The following is an 18,854-nucleotide window of genomic DNA, read 5'->3' as shown; positions in this document are numbered from 1 at the left end:
TCCCCAAAGCCCTGTAAACTCCCCTAGTATCTTCTGAATCTTCCAAGGGTTGGGCAATTTTCCCTCCGGTCATTGAGCTGAGTCGATTTCACTGTGCTCTGATTCTCTAAATACTGCTACTCACGTAGGGCAATTCTGTTCAACACGGTGAGCTAGGTCAGCCGTGACTCACAGCACCAAGCCCTTCCAGGGAAGGGAGAGCTGATCTTTCACTCCAATATGCATCCAGATGAGACAACAGGTCCCTGAAGGGCAACTCAGTTCATCTCAAACCTGATGCCCAGAGAAATGCTATTTTTGCTCCCAGTTCCACTCTGTGGTTAGCTGCTCACATCTTCCCATTCTCAGGCAGCCCTGGGTGCAGGCCATAGGTGCCAGGAGGACAAGGGACCTCTCTGCTTTTCCTCTCCATAAACCCATGGCTGAAACCAGTGCTTGGTACTCAGTAGATGATCCATAAATATTTGCTAAATGAGTGTTAATTTGGGCAAGTCATTTCACTTCTCTGAGCCTCCGTCTAAAAAAAGTGGGGAGATTAACTCCCGGCTTCCTCACAGTATCCAAGCAGATTAAATGAGATTCAGAGAAAGCAAAGTGCTTTGCATTGTGCGTCTTTTGTTATTGATAGTCAAAAAATAACAGCTGATGCCCAGAAAAGTGCCTTCCACCCTGCTAACTTGCACCTCCACTGACCCGGAGCATCTTCTAAGAAGATGCCAAAATATTTGCTCTGGGGGAAAGGCACTTGTGCTGATCCAAAGAGATTCAGGAAGGAGGAGTCCTGTATGGCCTCATCTTGCCCTTAGAAACTTCTTCCAGTCCATTTCTCCATGCTGAGGAGGAAGCTCAGGTCAAGACAGCAGTAGAGAAAAGATCAAATGCCCCTATGGGCCTTTTGAATACCTCTGACCCAGCCATGCAGGGATTCACTTTGCTTTCATGCATCACGACGAGGGAGGGTCCATCTCCATCCCCTCTTCAATGGAGGACATCAAGCCACTGGGCCAGAGTCCTCCTCTGATCACTACCCCCCAGCTGTGTTTCATGGGGCAAGAAATCAGGTATTATAATCCTCTAAAAGACACAGAAGGAATTTTAGAAAACATACATTGCACTGGTGCCGACATTTTGGGATAAGTACATAAACATGGCATCCAAGAATTTAAGACAAGCACATTGCATGGGTGTCCAACATTTGCCTTTGGCCATATTTGTGTTTTAAAGAAGAATTGTAACCTAAAAATAGGAATCACACTTTATGTATTATATATTTCACAGAGCTTTATTTTTATATTGAAGGCTGGAAGCTATTAAGCTTCTGTCTCCTTACAAGTGACCGAAGCCTGTGTTTGCAAGTGATTTTTATTCTGCTACTTTGCCCTAGGGCATCATTTCTGCCCCTTGCCACCTGTAAAAGCTGGACTTGAAGACAAGGGTCCCAGCACCTGGTGGAACCGCCCAACAATAAGCACCAGAGTCAGTCACTGGTTCCTTGTACCCCATTTGCAAGCACCCAAAGCAGTTCTTCCCCTCATGTATCATTAGATCTACAGCTAAGCCAAATAGTGAAGGTGAAGACAAAGGAAAGGGCTCAAGATAACATTTCCCTTCCCTGAGTTGAAGTCACTAGTGACCTGGAAAACAGGAAGGGGGTGAGGCCTCCTTTAGGGAGAGGAAATGCAGAGGAAGTGGCGCCTGGGGATGTGGAGCAGGATGGAGCCCACTTGAAGGGTTCCTTAGAAGGAGGCTGGTAGAGCCAGCCTGGGGGTGGGGTGGGTGGGGAGGCTTGGCTGGGGACAGAGAAGGGCAGAACCACTCCCAGGATTGTTTTCCAAGGACAATTTACAGTACCCATTGTTGGCTTTTCCTCTGAGTAATTAGGCACAACATGGGAGCAAGGGATCCTCATCCATCTTGTCACTGGGTTTTAATTTTCTTGGTACTTCAGCTTCCAGCTGCCTTGGCAGATGTTCTGTCCACAAGTTCCAGGAAGTTCAGCAATGCTTCTGCACTGGTTTCAGCCAGAGCTGACACGGTAAGCAGCTTTAATTTGATATGACTGGATGCACTTTGGGGTTGGCTGCAGCAGATGAGAAAAGCATCTCGTTTTATGATTTCTATAGCAGGGTTCATTGTGAAATTTAAAGCAGAGAGGAGACTTATTTCTGTAGCCTGGGTGTGACACCCTTTGAAGCTAGCTGAAGTAAAACGCTTTGCCAAGGAGAGGGGAATGAAAGAGTCAGCATACAGAATAAGACTGGACCTTAATCCATCAGTGAGATAGACACGGCAGCTTAACAGATGAATGAATACATTTCCATGGTGCAATGAATCATTTCCGTTGTCCCCTTAAGAGTACATTTCTGAGATGCACTTCTATAGTGTGTGTGCATGCACCTGTGTATGTGTAACCCAAATAGAAACTGGGCTTCATGTGGTCCAGGCGATACACAGAGTCACTGTCAAAGCAGCACAAGCCTGAAACAAAAGGCATCAGTGGTTAATTTCAGTTTTCACTCAAGTGTCTGAAAGAATGCTAAAGGGAATTCCATTTAAAAACCAGAACAACACTTCTTAAAATTATCTTTCATTTATTTTCTTATTCTTCCAAAACTCGGTAGCCTTTCACTTGAAATGGCAAACATTCACATCACTTCCAGCTTTTGAATCTGTCTTATTTTCATCCTCTGTCTGTGCTTTATCAGCATTTTACATGGACTGAAAAGTTTTCTCCCTGTTTACCCATTACCTGAATTATTCCAAACAAAAGATGGCTCAGAAGCTGATCCAAGAAGCAGGAATCTCCTTCCCTTCCTGTCTCCGCCCACCCTGTCTGTCTGTCCTGCACCCCAGACCTGGCTGGCTAACACCCAGCCCTCCTTAGGAGCAAGCAAGGGAGAGGCTGAGACTCATTCAGAGGTTTCTAGTCCTCTGAATGGGTCCTGAGGCAATGGCCAGGCAATGAAGAGCAGGGGTTCAGAGCAGGGAGAAACTGGATTTTTTTTTTAACCCTGATAGTCTCAGTCTCCCATCCAAGTACCAACCTGGCCAGACCCCGCTGAGCTTCTGAGACCTGCTGAGATCAGGGTGGTGTGGCTCTTGGCAGAAATCTTATTTTCTGTGTCGCTAAATCATGTTGCTGCCCTGGCTCCCAGGCCCAGCTCTGCAGACTTCTGAAAAGAAAAGCCCATATGGACGGGCCACCCAAGGGTGTCTCCGCCGACAGCCCAACTCCCCCCCATCCCCAACACACACACACACACACACGGCAACGTCTCGTTCGCGGGCGTGAGTGTCACCCTCTGGAGTTCTCTGAGACTCTCCCACACTGCACAGTCTGGAATCCAGCCCCGGGTTTCCTCACAAGCCTCGGGGTTGGTGGTGGAACTCACAGGGCCCTTGCTTGTAGAAACTCTCAGACGAGGCTGTACCACCAAGTAAGTGTCCGTGGGGTTTCGGACTGCCTCTGTGCCACTCCTGCCTCTAGTAACCTGGGCTGGCACCTCGAGGTGTGGGCAGAGGGATGGGCTGAGGCGAGACGAGGCAGCAACCTGAGCCCAGGAGGCCCCAGGAGCCAGTCCCAGCTCCCCCAGGAGGCTGGCTTAGGCATGCTGAGGCTCCAACCCCCTAGCCTGCTTTTCGCAAGTCAGGACTGACATTCCGTGCAGACCCAGGGATCCTGACGGAGCTGAGTAAAGTACAATTGTGCAACCTGAAAGTTCTTGAGCCACACTAGCATGCGAGCACAGGAAACTGCTGTGCGAGTGCAGGGCCCTGGAGCAGATCCTCCGCTGTGGAGGGGCGCAGCCGCTGTGGCCCCCGGGCTGAGACGATGGCTCCCCAGCCTTCCTGGCTGTTGGGGGTGGGGCGCAGTCGCTGTGGCCCCAGGCTGAGACGATGGCCTTCCTGGCTGCCTCCCCATTTCCTCCCACACAGGCTCACCACTGCAGTCCCGGACACTCACTGCTGGGCTGGTGCATAGCAGGAACCCAATACATGAGTGTTGAGTGACTGGACAAACCCCAGGCACTGACACCCTCCAACAGGGAACCCCTTCCTCAGGGAGTTCAGCTCGCATTTGCAGAAAGCAGAGTAACATACATGACATTATAGAAAATAGCACAGGAAATGTAAAAATTGGGTTGAGAGTAGCCTTCTGGCATTGAAATGGCTGCAGGTGTGTGGAATGGAACAGCAAGGGCAGCTCCACAGCAGAAAAGGGTCTCAACCTAGGCCCTGGGAGATGGACGTGATTTCCCAGCAGGGAGAAGTGAGGTCAGAGGCCCCTAGCCACAGGGATAGTTGGCACACAGAGGTGTTAACTTTGGGATGAGTGTGGTTGAAGCCAGGGAAGGCCAAGCCCTGGCATCTCACATTCAAAGGAGCAGGTTCTCCTTGGAGCAGCCCCCAACCACCCAGAGCAGGTGGGACCCCCAAGTATTGTCTCTCATGGCACCTTTTTTTTCACTGTGCTCATTACATTTGTGATATAATTCAGAGTAAGTCATGCAATGACGTATTAAATATCTGTCTCCCCACGAGACAGCACACTGCACAAGGGCTGGACCTTAACACTTGGGTTCGCTGAGTACCTGGCGCTGTGCCCAGTATGTTGTAAGGTACTCAGTGACTGCGTCAACACGGACATGAAACCGCCGGGGCAGCTGCTCCACCACCCTTACGCTCACTGCAGACATGGGCTCTGATGAGAGGGCTCCTCTCGAGGCCTAAGAGCGCTCCTGGCTTCCAGGATGCAGGGATAGATGTGTCATCCAGATGGACCCTGGTTGACACCGGACAGAGGGACCGGGGGTTGCACCAGGACTGATGGTAGAAGAACAGCAGAGAGGTGATCTGGGCACCCAGTTCAGAGAGTCCTTCTTGGGGACACCCCCTCTCCTGGAGGAAGCCAATGCTATAAAATTCCCTTAGGGATACCCCAGCTTCTGCTTCCCTGGGTTGGAGGGGCTCCCATCAGGCCCCTCATTCTCTTTGGCTCCCTACTCCCAAAAAGGGAAGATTCTAGCAGCAAGGTCCTATTCTGACTCCAAGATGTAAGTTCCATGCCTTCCACTAGCCAGGCCCTGCACATCCTGAAAATGGGCCATAGGGATCTGGAGCGCTCTGCAGGGTCTCTGCCCAAGACCTGACTGGCCAACCTCCTCTCTCCTCCTCTCTCCCAAGGAGGAAGGAGCTGTCTGAGGAGAGCAGGAGGCAGGTCCAGCTGGCCTTGGGCAGGTGTCCTCATGTACTGGGGACAGAGAGGGGCAGTGCACACAGATAGCAAGCAACCTGCACAGGCCAGCACTCAGTGGCCGCACTTGCCAAGTGGAGTTTTTGCTTCATCTGCAGCCAAGCCTGTGAGCTACAAACAGCATGTGGATGAACACGCTGGGCTTTCACCTTTGGAATCATGGTGAGGGCAGTATCCTCTCTGGAAAAGGGTTACAGTCCCCACTGACCCCCAGGTTGACAGCTGTGAAGGAGGCAACAGTGACACTTCCTACAATCCCAGGCCAGCAGCCCCAGGGAGGGAACATAAAGAGAACCCTGGGAGCTAAAGCTACAACTGCTAAACAGAGCCCTGTGGGCATCAGATTGGGTTCAAAAGGAGATATCTGGAAATGAGACCAGACAGACTGGCAGGGGTGGCCAGGGTGGGAGCATCTCAGGGAGTATCTTCCTACCAGAGCAGGTGCAAAAATCTATTCATTCATTCAACACATAGTGGCCACATGGTCAGATATTGCCATCTACCTTTGGGAAGACAGATGTGAGGATGAGATGGGGCGGTCACAGAAGATCGGCAGAGCAGAGCACAAAACCAAAGAGGAAGCCCCTGCTGCAGCCTGGGGGAGAGCACCTGGCCCTGGACAAGGACGGAGGCAGAATGGTGGACCAAAGAGGCACATGAAAGGTGATGTGAGCAGGACCTGCCAGATGAACTGATGTCCTGAAAATTGCACCTTGATGGCAATTTTAGTTCTTCTCTGCAAAGCCATGTGCCCCAGCCTTGTCCACATGCCAGAATCACCTGGCAAGCTTTGCAAAATGTTGATGCCCAAACTCCAAGCGGAGAGATTCTGGTGTCTTGGGCCTGGGGTGCAGCCTGGACATCTTCATTTAATGCAAGTGATTCATTAATGTGTGACAGTGTTGGAGATCCCTGGCTTGGAGAATCCTAAAATTTTCTCTAACTTTAGCTCAGTTGCACCTGTAGGCAGAGCAGTTGCAGCTGATGACAGGCAAGCTGTGGGAGCAGGAGCTCAGTTAGGTTTTTGGACCTCTGAGGGCCACACCCACCCACCTGTAGATTCTGCAGTATTTGTAGCTTTCTGGGTTCTGCCTCCAGCTTTCTGGGACTGTCTGGTGGCAGAACAGTAAGAAGGAGAGGGAAAGGAAACATAAACCCGGTTGATTCCAAAGTCCCTCCTGGAGAGACAGTGCAACCATAGGCAGATTGGGCTCGAGGGCTGTGCTGAGCTGCAGCTGACTGGGACTGCACAGTAAGCTGCCTGGCGTGCGCCACCGCGGCCGGGGGCCTCTAGTGGGCGCTTCACCTTCCAGAAGTGTGTCCCTTGCCAGGGTTATTTGCGCTCCCGCAGCGCTGAGAACTGGCCAGTCCCCTTCTCTCCCAGACAGAGGGCAGGGCTGCGTGGCGACCTTGGGGGACCTTGGACACTGGCTGCTCCGAGGGTTTTCTGCCAGTTCTATCTATTTGGGATGTGTCCAGGGAAAAGGCCTCTATCAGCTGTGAGAAAGAGAACACACATTCCTGACATATCTGATAAACAAAGATGATTCCTTTATCCACCCCTCTGGCCAAAATGCGCACCTGTAGCCACCCCAGTTGCTCTCCCTCCTCCCATACTCCCTGCCATGTGGCCCTGTCCCCTCCTCGTCCCACTCCATTTTCCACTTCTGTCTCCAGGCCTTTCCTTCTCTCTTCATTTTTCCTCTTTCCTCAGTGTAATTTTCAGCCTCAAAAATAAGCGGTTTTTTTTTTTTTAAGAGGCGTTCCACTCTTGTTGCCCAGGGTAGAGTGCAATGGCACGATCTCGGCTCACTGCTGCCTCTGCCTCCCAGTTCAAGAGATTCTCCAGCCTCAGCCTCCAGAGTAGCTGGGATTATAGGCACATGCCACCATGCCTAGCTAATTTTTGTATTTTTAGTAGAGACAGAGTTTTACCATGTTGGTCAGACTGGTCTCGAACTCCTGACCTCAGGTGATCCACCCATCTTGGCCTCCCAAAGTGCTGGGATTACAGGCTTGAGCCACTGCGCCCAACCAAAAAGCTTTTAAAAATTACTTGTAACTGCCTTTATAGCCCTCTGAGTCTTTGAGGGGAAAGAACTGTGAAGTTTCTCATCAGATCAAATTGTGGGGCGGCCTTTCCCAGAGAGGAGAAATCGCCTCCTGGGGGAGGCTGGGCTCATCTCACGTGGGGAGCGGGGCTGTGGGTCCCACTCTTGGGCAGAGGCCAGCAGACACCATATTTGTTTGGGGAACATGCTCCCACCCTCCCACACCCCAGAGCTGCTTTCCTTCCTCACCCCGGGTGATGCTGTGGCCCAGGAGATGCAGCAGGGCCTCATGGCTCCAGTGGCGGGCTCCTTAGTGCTGAAACTGGAGTGGATCAGGACAAGGTGGCCTCGACCTTTTCTAGTCCACAACATGCAATGACAAAGCCACAGGAGAGGGAGGGGAGCACTGCACAGATGACGCAGGGGCCACTCAGCTTGTAGGTGGATTTCAGTGATAAGTCAGGTCACTGCAGGCTCCTCGAAGAACCTTTCCGGGTTATGGATGAAAATAAGAAGAGAACCAAGAGAATGCATCTCACAATCCTGAAAGCACAGCCCCTGCGGTCATAGGCAAGAGGCAAATGTGACTCTGACCCACCCAGCCTCTGGGGCTTCCTGTACCAGGTTCAGGGTGAGCTGTGTGCTTGGAATCCATCATTAGGAACAGGTGACATTGGTGGCACGTGTGTCCCCTGAGAACCGAGATGTCTGTGTTTAATACATTTCAGAACAACGTCTGGGAACATTACTCTTTCAAATGTACTTAAATTTCTCAGCTTCAACTATGTGGAAATTTTCCCTTATAACCTAAGGATGCCAGATAGGGAACTGAGTTCAGCGTGCATGCCCACCTGACTCTGTTTCACCTCTGGGTACGCAGACACTTTGGGAATTGGAAACGTTCACTCAGGCATTCATGGGCTCTCCATGTGCCAGGCACGCACTGTGGTCGACACTAGGGATGGAGAAACAAATTAAGATAAAGTCCCTGTGCTCAGGGGCATGCGCTCTAGTGGGGGATTCGAATAATGCGCGAGCCTCAGCAAGGAAGGAGCTTAGCTCCAGTGCAGCAGCACATGGGGAAGGTCACAGCATCTGGGGGTAGGCAGGTTCCTTAGGCAGGGCAAAAAAGAGAGTCACCTCTGTGCTAGGACCTGTCCTTACCATGGAACCAGCTGCAAAGACCTCAAGCAGAGCCCTATGGGTGTGGGTGAGGAGGGCAGGGAGTCCAAAGATCCTTAGAGACTGGAGAAGCTGAGTGTGCAAACAAAAGAGAGAAGGTGGGTGTGGCCAAGAGGGGCAATGCTAGGAGTGCCATGGGAGATGCCTGCAGAGAGCCACGCAGGGGCCACATCACAGCATCTCTCGCTGGTGCTGCTGACGCGCCAGTATGGTGACAAGCCACATCCAAGCAAGTGATGAAAGGAGTGAGTTGTTTTGCAAAAACAACTTGCCAGCTCCTCCACAGAAAGTGGATAGGAAAGGGGACACAAACCCATCCATTTACTTAGTCTTCCTTTAACAAAACCCATCCATTTACTTAGTCTTCCCTTAACAAAACGCATCCATTTACTTAGTCTTCCTTTAACGAAACCCATCCATTTACTGATTTCTTCCCTTAACAAAATGTTATTGACAGTCAGCCCAGTTTAGTGATCAACAGGAGTTTGTGAAGATTGGGACCATATCACATATCTCTTGTCAGTTGATTTTTGTATAAGGTGAGAGATGAGGATCTAGTTTTATTATCTTACATGTGGCTAGCCAATTACCCTAGCACACCATTTGTTGAAAATTGTGTCCTTTCCCCACTTTATTTTTTTGTTTGCTTTGTCCAAGATCCGTAAGAATTTGGGTTTATTTCTGGGTTTTCAATTCTGTTCCATTGGTCCATGTGCCTATTTTTATACCAGTACCACACTGTTTTGGTGACTATGGCCTTATAGTATAGTTTGAAATCAGGTAGTGTGATGCCTCGAGATTTGTTCTTTTTTCTTAGTCTTTGCTTTGGCTATGTGGGCTCTTTTTTTGGTTCTATATGAATTTTAGAATTGTTTTTTCTAATTCTGTGAAGAATGATAGTGGTATTTTGATGGGGATTGCACCGAATTTGTAGATTGCTTTTGGCAGTATGGACATTTTCACAATATTGATTCTACCCATCCACGAGCATGGAATGTGTTTCCATTTGTTTGTATCATCTATGATTTTTTTCAGCAGTGTTTTGTAGTTTTCCTTGTAGAGGTCTTTCACCTCCTTGGTTAGGTATATTCCTAAGTTTTTTGTTTTTTATGGCTATTGTAAAAGGGGTTAATTTCCTGATTTGATTCTCTACTTTGTCACTGTTGGTGGATATAAGATCTACTGATTTGTGTACGTTAATCTTGTATCCAGAAACTTCAATGAATTCTTTTATCAGTTCTAGGGGTTTTCTGGAGGAGTCTTTAGGGTTTTCAAGGTAAATGATCATATCATCAGCAAACAGTGACAATTTGACTTCTTCTTTACCGATTTGTATGCCCTTTACTTCTTTCTCTTGTCTGATTGCTCTGGTTAGGACTTCCAGTACTATGCTGAAGAGGAGTGGTGAAAGTGGCATCCTTGTCTTGTTCCAGTTCTTGGAGGGAATGCTTTCAACTCTTGCCCATTCAGTATTATGTTGCCTTTAGGTTTGTCATAGATGGCTTTTATTATATTGAGGTATATCCCTTGTATGCCGATTGTGCTGAGAGTTTTAATCATAAAGCAATGCTGGATTTTGTCAAATGTTTTTTCTGCATCTATTGAGATAATCATATGATTTTTTTTTAAATTTTGTTTATGTGGTGTATTACATTTATTGACTTGCATATGTTAAACCATATCTGCATCCCTCGTATGAAAGTCATTTGATGACTGTGGATTATCTTTTTGACATGTTGTTGGATTTGGTTAGCTAGTATTTTGTTAAAGATTTTAGCATCTATGCTCACCAAGGATATCAGTCTGTAGTTTTCTTTTTTGGTTATGTCTTTTCTTGGTTTTGATATTAGGGTGATGCTGGCTTCATAGAAGGAAGTAGGGGGTTCCCTGTTTATCTTGTGGAATAGTGTCAAAAGGATTGGTATCAATTCTTCTTTGAACATCTGGTAGATTTCTGCTGTGAATCCATCTGGTCCTGGATTTTTATGGTTGGTAATTTTTAAATTACCATTTCAATCTCACTGCTTGTTATTGGTCTATTAAGGGTATCTAATTCTTCCTGATTTAAACTAGGAGGGTTGTATTTTTCCAGGAATTTATACATCTCTTCTAGGTTTTCTAGCTTATGTATGTAAAAGTGTTTATAGTAACCTTGAATGATCTTTTGTATTTCTGTGGTGTCAGTTGTAATATCTCTTATTTTGCTTCTTATTGAGGTTATTTGAATTTTCTCTCTTCTTGGTTAATCTTGCTGATGGTCTATCACTTTTATTTATCTTTTCAACATTTTTTTCTTTGAGAAAAACATATATTCCCCCCTTGATTTGCCATTAGGGAATAATTTCAGGTCTAGGTCATCTTTTATAACTTGCAATATGATTGGGAGAAGTATGTTATTGAGTGGCAAGTGTAATTTTAGTGAAAATATTAGCTAAATCTTTCCTGCAACTAATTCCTTCATGACTTCCACAAACCATCTATGATATGCTTAAACTTTCTGACTTGTCCTGAATATTCTTCTTTTTAACAACCAACCATTCTTTTTAGGACAAGTATTTACCATTCATCCTTATAATCTTTTCTTGATTTCCGCAACCATCAATAACATACTTAAACCTTCTGACTTGTCCTAAACATCTCTTTTCAACAACCAACTATTTTCTTTAAGACAAGTATTTACTATCCAAGATCCTTTGTTATATAAAATCTCTTTCCTTTATAACCTTCTTTTCATAGCCAGGGTGTGACATATTACCAAACCCAATAAAAAGTCCTTGTGGACTCAGTGACAGTAAAATTTTCATGCTTCCTTTTTGTTGGTAACTATTATTCCTGCTATAAGGATAATAATTAAGCAAAATACTATAGCAATGGAAACTCTCTGTCTGATATTCCAGTTAGAAGGTGTCACAGCATATAGTCTCACTGCAAATAGAGTCAGTATCGCAATTCCTGCAAGTGTGGTGTAGTAGATAATTTTCATCTAAATTGCCGAGACACAACATTTCCCTTTTGGGGGTCTATGAAGTTACAAATGCAATCCCATGGATAATTAAAACCTCCTTGCAAATATGCATCAAAAATAAGTTTTAATATCTGACAGCACATCTCGAGGGGAAAAGTAGAAATGACGGAAAGTAAAGGTGGGACTGAGTGGGATGAGTAGCCCTTGCTCATTTATTTGTCCTTTATGATTGTCACCTAAGATCTCCTATTTCTTCAAATTGGTATCCAGGATGTTTATCTGGGCTGTCAAGGGTTGCTCCATCAGCTTTCTAGGCTTTGATTGGAGTATGATGTATCCAGACATTGATACCTGTAACTTTTATCACATTTTGATGAATGTTGTACCTTGATATTCCAGATGAGGTCTCCAATATGAAATGGTTACATTGTCTGGGGTATATACCCTGGGGTTCATATGCACCAGGAAAATTTAGGAAACAGACACACATGAAGAGTTTAGGAGCAGAGGCTTAATAGGCAGAAGAGAAGAGAAAAAGGAACAGCTCTCTCTATATGGAGAGAAAGGTCTCTGAGCAGAAAAGACCCAAAACACATCAAATTTGTAGTGAAGCTTGAGTGGAAGAATGGTGAAACATTGATGCTTTATGAAAATTTCATAGGGACAATGACCCAAAGAAATCAGCAGTTTGCAAATGGATAACTCATTTAAGAACAGACAAGACAATGCTGAAAATGAAGCCCGTGATAGTAAAGCATCCAACATTAATTTGTGAGAAAAATATTCATCTTTTTCACGTCCTAACTGAAGAGGACCAATGATTAACTGCACAAAAATACTCAACACAGTAGACACCTCAATTAGTTTAGTTTACAAAATTCTGTCTGAAAAATTAAAGTTGAGTAAATTTTCTACTCAGTGGGTGCCAAAACTCTTGCACCCAGATCAGCAGCAAACAACAACAGAGGTTTTCATGGAAATTCTAATCAAATGGGATCTCCATCCTGAAGCATTTCTTCAAAGGGTTATTACAGGACATGAAATATGGCTCTACCAGTACAATCTTGAAGATGAATCACAATCTACCAAAACGGCTACCAGAAGATGGAGGGGATCCAGTCAAAGCAAAAGTGGACCAATGTAGAGCAAAAGTCATGGCAATAGTTTTTGAGATGCTCAAGGCATTTCGCTTTTTGACTTTCTGGAGGGCCAGAGAATTATAACATTTACTTATTATAAGAGTATTTTGAGAAAGTTAGCCAAAGCTTTAGCAGAAAAATGCCTAAGAAAACTTCATGAGAGAGCCCTTATCCACCATGACAATGGTCCTGCCCATTTCTCTCAGTAAACAAGGGCAATTTTGCCACAGCTTCAGTGGGAAATCATTAGGCACTCACTTCACAGGCCTAGTTTGGCTCCTCTTACTTCTTTTTTTTCTAATATTAAAAAATCTTTAAAGGGCACCAATTTTTTCGGTTAATTATGTTTTAAAAACCTGATTAACATGGTTAAATTCCCAGGACCCTCAGTTTTTTTAGGGATGGACTGAACAGCTTGTATCACTGGTTTCAAAAGTTTCTTCATCTTGCTTATGTTGAGAAATAAATTTTTATCTTTAATTCCATTTTATCACAATATTTTCGAAATCCTCTTTTACTTGGCTTGGGTACCTGGGGCACAAAATAGACAATGCACAATTTCCTGGGGCATCGATGTTATTATTCAATAATAAAACAAAGGTATCTGTATTAGTTAACTAGTTTGTTCAGCAACAAAGTTGCAAAGACTGGGTGGCTTAAATAGCAGACATTTATTTTCTCCTAGTTCTGGAGGCCAGAAGTACAAGATCAATGTGTCATCAGGGTTGGTTTCTCTTGAGGTTGAGGCCTCTCTCCTTGGCTTGCAGATGACTACCTTATTTCTGCCTTTTCACATGGTCACCTTCTGTGCGTGTGCACCCCTGGTGTCTCCTTGTGTGTTCAAATTTTCTCTTCTTGCAAGGACACCAGTCAGATTAGATTAGGATACACCCATATAGCATCATTTTACCTCTTTAAAGGATCTGTTTTCAAATACAATCACATTCTGAAGTGCTGGAGGAATATGAATTTGGAGGAATACAATTCAGCTCACAACAGCATTCAGATTAAAGAACAAGAAGTAAATCATTTCTATTCACGGGTGAAATAATCTGATGAATAGAAAAATGCCAAAGAATCCATTAAAAACTATTAAAGCTAATAAAAGCATTCAGTAAAGTTGCAGAATACCAAATCAACAAAAAGTTGTATTTCTATACATTATTAATAAATAACCTGAAATGAAAATTTAAAAACAATGCTATTTACTATAGTATCAAAAAATAGTATGCTTAGTAATAAATTTAACCAAGGAGGAGCAACACTTGTACACTGAAAACTAGAAAACTTTACTGAAATAAATTGAAGAATACCTAAACAAATGAAAGACGTCCTATGTTCATGGATTGAAAGACTTAATATTGTTGAGATGGCAATACACACAAAGTGATCTATAGATCTATTAATTTGCACACTTTATGTATGTACATTTTACATGAATAACAAGGGCAAAAAGAGAAAAGAAAGAAAACAAAAAGCACTTTTCATCACAGTTTGAGAGAAAAGTATCTAAATCGTATCCAATAAGCTCTTAGTTATCTTTCCAACTCCCCTCTCCTCTCCCTCACTATAGCATGCTCCCACTTTACAGAGTCTGATGACAAAACAAGATGGAATCAGAGATTCAGTATTTGTGTATCTGAAGACTATTACGGTAGTCTTAAAAAAGTCTGGCCCAAAAAATGGACCAGACTTCCCTTTACCCCCACAGGATGGTTCTAGGACCAAAGACAGATGCCAGGAAAGCTTCAACTTGGTGGTAACCAGTGTTCATGTCTGAGAGCTGCCCATGGAACCATATGCCATGTGGTACATCATGCTCCCATCCCTGCCTGGGTCTGAGCAGAACCTTAGAGTCTTCTGTCTGGACACTGCGAAGGGCACTGTCCAGTTCTACTAATTGGACCAGACCAGAAGCAACTCCTCCTACCTCGACTGGCTGCTGCTGCCTGACCCATCCACCTCAGCTTCCCCAGTGGGATCAGGACGCAGTTATTCTTGTGAATTTCAGACAATGGAGCTTCTATGCAAAATTTTGTGACCCTGGGTGGACAAAGTTGGTGATGCTAACAAAGAATGATGTCTAGGGAGGCAACCAGGGCATCTGCAGAGAAGCAGAGAGCTTCTAGTTCCTAATAGACATAACTTAAACCTTAAGAGATGCCGAGATATCAGGGAAGGTGTGCAGAGGACCCTGCAACTGATGCATCCCTCAAACCAGTTTCAGGAATGACAAGCATAGCCCCAGCTCCAGAGCCCCCAGCTGCATGGTCAATTCCTCCAGGATTGTCTGGCCTGGAGAGAGCCCCCCACCCAAAGTTACGCCTTCTTCCGAGATGGCATCCCCAGACTGCTCAATGGGGGCCATGAGATCCTGGGCCCCTTGTCCCTCCAAGACAACTCTGAAGGGTTATCTATCTCAGCCTTCAAAGTCCTCATAGAGTGGGCAGGGGTCTCAGCAGTCAGCACGCTGTCTCTGCATTGCTCTGTGTCTTTCTCATCCCTTTCCAGTAGTGATCCCAGGAGCACCTCTAATGATACTGAAGAAGAAAGAGTTAAAAGACAAGACAAAATGTGAGTGTCCTTTTAGTTCCCCAAGCTGTAAGCAGCGCTTTCCTTAGCAACCTAACATATCAGTTCACAGTTTCTGTGTTTATTTTTTCTCCCAGCCACAGCAAATGTAGACCGCTTGCTTTGGGCTGAATGTTGAAGAAGGCAGTACCCTTGGCAGGCAGAAGGGCTGTGGGCTGTCCGTCTTCCTCTTCCTCTGCTCAGGCAAACAATGGCAGGATCCAGTTGCTTATCTGCCTGCTTATCTAGCAAGCTGCCGGGTGGGGTGTCTGGATCCCGCAGGGGCAGTCAGTGACAGCCCTTAGCTCAGCACTGCCCTCCTGTGCTGGGGCAGGCATGGCAAGGCCCATGGAGTTGCTTCCCTCAGATAACCTTGTGTTTCCACCTGGAGAGGGGAAATAAAGACACATCACATCATTGGATTATGAGGAGTAAATTACAGAAGGCATGCACACAGTGATGGCATTCAAAAAAAGATCAGCTGTGGCCACCACTGTCTCAGCTCTTTGAACTTGGACTTGCAGGACTGACCTCACTTGCAGGGACTGTGGCAAATTTCTCCCCATTTACTGTGCCCTTCTGTTGACACTAAAATAGCTGTAGGTATGCATGGTGAGGAAATGTTAGACTTTATCCAAGAGTCAGGTTGCAAGACTAAGCTTCTCTACTTCCTGGCTATCTAGCTTTAAACAAGTCATATCTTTGAGCCTCCATTTTCTCACAACTCATTTCTCATGGATAGATAAACTTGAGAATCTGGTGAAATAACTCATATAAGAGGTCTTGACAGCCCCAGCAAGCACTGGCTGATTCGAAGTCCACGGTGTAAAATGTAAGAAGGATTTGGTTATGCTGATGAGTAAATTTACCTGATCAGGACAGGTAGAGGAGCTCAAACTGACCAACAATACAGTGGCTGGGAAAAGAGGAGACCTCTAAGAACCTGTTATCTGAATGGTGGGCTGAGGAGGGCACTCCTAGAAAAAGGGATGACGTGGTCTTGAGTGTATTCTGCTCAGATCCATCTACTGTTTTATGAAACACCCTCCTACGGCTCCATTTCCTGAACACAGTGGCCTGTCTTGTGTCGTTGAACATGTTCTATGGCCTGCCTGGAATGTCTTCCTTCTCCCCTCCCATGCTTACCTCCACGCCAGTAAACTCTTATTCATCCCTCAAAACCCCAGCTCTGCCATCAAGTCTTCCAGGAAGGCTCTCCCAGCACCATCCTCACCTGTGGGTGGGTTTTGCACCACATCTATGCTTTGACCTGGGCTGCTGTTGGACAGTTGCTGTGAGCCCAGACCACTCTGAGAGCATGTGAAACACGCTTCATGGCACGAACAAGAGCTCAAGAATGGTAGCTGGGGTTCAGTCTGCCACTGCAAATATCAAAAGTTGTCCTTGTTGAGTCAACCCTCCCAGAGCAGGAAGAGCAGAGGGTCTGGGAAAACAACGCCAAGGAGAGAGACAGGGCACTTGTAAGTTATGCGGCCTCCCTGCTGGGACAGAGGGAACCCTTGCTGGAGATGAGCAGGGCCTGAGTCTGAGGGTGGCCCTGCCGAAAGCACAGTAATAGGAATTGTAATCAGCTAAGAGCAAGAAATCTACTTTGTTTTTCTAATGCTATTCTTTGCTTTCTAGATAAAACAGCATGTGAGCATCTCTGGAGTTGGTGTCCCCAGAGTCCACCTCCTGGATATTGCCAGCTGCCTGGACTAACCTTTCCAAAAGATCAGCCAGGTCACAGTGAGGGTCAAAGGTGAGCCACGGGTCTCAGCAGCTGCTGGGTGGATGGTGTGTGGGACTCAGAAAGTGACGTTCTCTCCCCGCCAGCCCCCTTCCTCAGTCTCTTGCTCCAAATCCTGGACCACACACTGCGTGCTATGGCTCCATCACTGTACTGGGTGAGGGGTGGAGGACTGTCCAGCTGAGAGCCACCCAGGAGGCCCACCCAGGAGACCCAGCCCAGGCCTCTCCTTGGAACCTGAAGAACTCCAGGGAGCTGATGGGACACTGGGGCCCGGATCAGCCCCTGCCCCTCCCTGAGGGTGCCTGAGGACACCTTCACTGTTCCAGAGAAGCAGGCCCTCCCCATGGCTGGGGACAGTTGCAGCAGCTGTGGACAGATGATGGGAGGGAGCATCCTTTCCCAAACCCTACAGGCAGGCGAGCATTCACCACGTGTTTTTACAGAAATAAATAAAGAAAAGGAAACCAGGATTGTACCTGAGGTCAGGCAGGCAGGGCTCGACTCAGCACTGGGAAGATTGCTAGAAGCCTTGGGCCTCTCTACAAGAACCGAACCCACATGTGATCTCTGCAAGGTGGAGGCCATGCACCTGCCCTCCTGCTTCTGAGCTCTAGTCTCCTCACTGTGACCCTGGCCCCACTGCAGCAAAGAGACACTGGGTATGAGCCCTTCTTTCTCCTCCTTGCCAGAAGGTGGGGAGATGCATTGGTTGAGGGTCTAGACTTATTTTCATCCCAAAAGACTTTCTTTTTTTATTATTATTATACTTTAAATTCTAGGGTACATCTGCACAACATACAGGTTTGACACATAGGTATACATGTGCCATGTTGGTTTGTTGCACCCATCAACTCATCATTTACATTCGGTATTTCTCCTAATGCTATCCTTCCCCCAGCCCCCTACCCCGTGACAGGCCCCGGTGTGTGATGTTCCCCACCCTGTGTCCAAGTGATCTCATTGTTAAATTCTCACCTGTAAGTGAGAACATGCGGTGTTTGGTTTTCTGTCCTTGTGATAGTTTGCTGAGAATGATGGTTTCCAGCTTCATCCATGTACTTACAAAGGACATGAACTCATGCTTTTTTATGGCTACATAGTATTCCACTGCATATATGTGCCACATTTTCTTAATCCAGTCTATCATTGATGAACATGTGGGTTGGTTCCAGGTCTTTGCTATTGTGAGTAGTGCCACAATAACCATAAATGTGCATGTGTCTTTATAGTAGCATGATTCACAATCCTTTGGGTATATACCCAGTAATGGGATTGCTGGGTCAAATAGTATTTCTTGCTCTAGATCCTTGAGGAATTGCCACAGTGTCTTCCACAATGGTTGAACTAATTTACACTCCCACCAACAGTGTAAAAGCGTTCCTATTTCTCCATATCCTCTCCAGCATCTGTTGTTTCCTGACTTTTTAATGACTGACATTCTAACTGGTGTGAGATGGTATCTCATTGTGGTTTTCATTTCCATTTCTCTCATGGCGAGTGACGATGAGCATTTTTTCATGTGTCTGTTGACTGTATAAATGTCTTCTTTTGAGAAGTTTCTGTTCATATATTTTGCCCACTTTTTGATGGGATTGTTTGTTTTTTTCTTGTAAATTTGTTTGAGTTATTTATAGATTCTGGATATCAGCCATTTGTCAGATGAGTAGATTGCAAACATTTTCTCCCATTCTGTAGGTTGCCTGTTCACGCTGATGGTAGTTTCTTTTGCCTTGCAGAAGCTCTTTAGTTCAATTAGATCCCATTTGTCTACTTTGGCTTTTGTTGCCATTGCTTTTGGTGTTTTAGTCATGAAGTCCTTGCCCATGCCCGTGTCCTGAATGGTATTGCCTAGGTTTTCTTCTAGGGTTTTGATGGTTTTAGGTCTACCATTTAAGTCTTTAATCCATTATGAATTAATTTTTGTATAAGGTGTAAGGAA

The sequence above is a fragment of the Mandrillus leucophaeus genome, unplaced genomic scaffold (genome assembly GCF_000951045.1).
Source record: "Mandrillus leucophaeus isolate KB7577 unplaced genomic scaffold, Mleu.le_1.0 Scaffold913, whole genome shotgun sequence".
Classification (NCBI taxonomy): Eukaryota; Metazoa; Chordata; class Mammalia; order Primates; family Cercopithecidae; genus Mandrillus; species Mandrillus leucophaeus.
This window is presented reverse-complemented; position numbering follows the sequence as displayed.